Genomic DNA, 3192 nt, shown 5'->3' on the forward strand with positions numbered 1-3192 from the left:
TTAAAAAAAATTATTTAAAAAATAAAAAAACCCGAGTTAAATATAAACCGAAAAGAGAAAAACCAGTCCAGCAGTTTACATAGCGACTTTAATAGTCGGGACCCATTATTGGGAATGTTTGAGCCGGTGTAAATTTAAATGGGTCCCCACAGTTAAAATCCTTATCTAAACTGCTGGATTTTTTCATACTTATATTAATAGTTTTTTTTTTTAATAATTTTTTTTAATTTAGTCTTTTTAGTTAGAATTTTCCAATACCTTATGTTACTTAATATACATATGTTACTTATATATGAACTCAAACTCAACTTTTTAGATTCAGAGCACGTTATACAAATTTCTGAATACCTCTTTTCGTCTCTTATAGTCATAGTGTTGATGGACGGACGGACGGAAATGGAAAAACTTAACCTAGGCGATTTTATGAACGGCTATACCAAAATTTTGTTTGTAGCATAAATATTCCTAATTGTCCCAAAATTGGGACTAAAGGATGTAACAAGAAACCTGAATAATAATTATAATTTAGATTTGTTTTTAAAATTATACTTTTGTGATTTCGATCACTTTAAAAAATCTTTTTTCAATACTAGCTTATAAAATTCATCAGATTTTATATTATAATTCCGTATCACATTCTCGACGGTTAATCGATTCCGATCATCAGTCTATGCATTTTTACGGAGTAAAAGAAACTCGTTCCGTCAAGGTATCTGAAGTTGAAACAGAGATAACAAATCGGATAATTTTAAGCAAATTCGTAACATCTCGGACCTTATTCAATAATTTACACCACTGATAAAAGAGCTTAGTTCCTGAGTAATTTTAATTTTAATTACTCCCTGTAAGAATATTACTCATGTAGAGAGTCTATCATAACCAAATTTATCATTAATTCCTTTAAGAACTGAGGAAATAAATCAGAATATTTCGGTTCCTACAAAATTTGTGGACGGTTAGCACCCCTATTTCTAGCCTACTCATATAATTTTCATTCAAGTTTACTTTGAAATAAAATGATATAAATTGGACTCAAAAAGTTCTGCATCGATTGATCTCAAATTTTAATAAGATATACATTCTGCTTCGAGGATAGTTTTTTATCTTTATAAAACCCCCAGGAGGTGGTAGAGTGGGGGAGGCTGCCAATGAGGATGAAATTTTGTATATGGGAAGTCCATGTAAATAATTTTATAGACAAATATAGATCAACGTTTGCCTAAATGTCGTCTTTTCGTAATCAGCAGAAAAAATATGCCGAAAACCATAGGTCGTTTTCGTGGGTCGTTTAACGGCCCTATTTAATACTGTAGACGGAAATTTGTACACTTCTTAACAATTATTGGCTAGATTACATTTTGTGAGACCTATCAAAAAATTATCAATTTCTAATTTAAAAACATTGTTTAGCATATCAAACTAAACTTTATTAAAACAAAGAAATTTATTATAATCCATGGGTAAAGTGTGAAAGTCCGGAGGGAATCGTTGCCCTGAAATGTACATACAAAACCTTACACAAATACAGAGAAACACATTAATATATATACATATTTAGTTGGTCTTCTTTCATATAGAGCCAGCCAGTCATATAGATAAATACATTTTACCTTCTATACGAGTAGAGACTGAATGATAAAGAACTGTCCTCCAGTTCGTGACGTCAAAAATGTATGATATCTGTGTGGAAAATAAAATAAAATTCATAAAATTTCAGGATACGTCATTAATTTTCATAAATAAAAGGGAGCACGTAAGAAAGTTAAAATTCTGTATGATTCTTTTTATCAGCCTTTTAGAAGACTGTCATATTAGGTTCGGTAAAGAAACTTTAAGCTTTTCTTCAACGCGGCCCATCTACTTTTCGGGTATTTACTTTGTTGATTCGATTTAAAATTACTTTATTTCGGGACTAATGATATTCAAATTCGGCCGTAATGACTTTCTTTTAACATTTGATGATGTCATATGGCCATATACATATATGTAATTTATTTTTTGAAATTTACAAAATAATTTCTAAGACAGTGCTTTACAGAATCTTTATTGGACGTTTAGAATATTCGGAAATTTTGCTGACATTGAACCAACGACTATACGTTAGTATGATATCATAACATTATCCGATAGGTAAACGAAATTTGAAAAGTGGAAGCGCGGAAAACATATATTTGGGAGCGTGAGGGCTAGATTCTTCAATTTGAAGCTACGTTTTTGTGATCTAACCCGGTCTTCCATTCATAATAATACGTCGATACATTATAATAACTGAATTGGTAATTGCTCTTTCTTTAATTGCCGAATACAAATTTTTCGGTAGCCATAGATGGCGTGTTGTGTAAGGGTTATCAAATTCTCACTTGTGTTCTAGGCCATTGACGTACAATTAGTCAATAAAATTGCAAAAGGCTAAAATTCAGTTCAGAAAAATGAATCTTTTAAGAATAAGTACATACTCTCAGCGATAGAGAATCTCACATTCGGATTCGGATTGTTGGCTGATTTGATCTGTTGGTTATTCATTACTGTCTCCTCGAAAACTATTTTATTGTCATAATCTGTATTTATTCACCCAATGTATACATACAATATATACGTGTAAAACACATCTCTAAACATCTGTATGGAATATCACATTATTCACAAATACATTTAAACTCCAAGCTCCACAAAATTAAACAGACATAGATGTATATGATTACAATAATATTAGATAAAGAAAACTGATATATATACAGAGCATAGATGGTATGTGTACATCTTTGTTCTACAACAAAGTTTAGTAAGTAGTCTAGAAATTTTTTACTATAGTAATATACATGTGATGATGTTGAAGAGAGGTCGATTTTAACCCCTGTTACCACTGTTCACTTGTGCTTGCCTGCGTGTTACTATAGTGTATCCACACAGCATAGTATATAGTCGAAGAGTCGGGCTTATAACATATTCCATGTATAAGATTTTCTCTAGAAACCAAAATAATAGTTTTGAAGTTCAAAATAGATCGCTATCGCGCTAAAGTGGTTAGCAACCATACTAATCGCGGGTTGCTTACAGGTAACTTCATCTAAAGCACTTGAGGTAATTCTGCACCTCCTGCAGGTCTCAGGCTAAATCTGGTCTCACCCTGGACTGAGACTCATTATGGTCATGCAAGGATATTTCGAAGATACTCACTACCAAGATCCGTTG

Source organism: Chrysoperla carnea, chromosome 1, assembly GCF_905475395.1.
Source record: "Chrysoperla carnea chromosome 1, inChrCarn1.1, whole genome shotgun sequence".
Taxonomy (NCBI): domain Eukaryota; kingdom Metazoa; phylum Arthropoda; class Insecta; order Neuroptera; family Chrysopidae; genus Chrysoperla; species Chrysoperla carnea.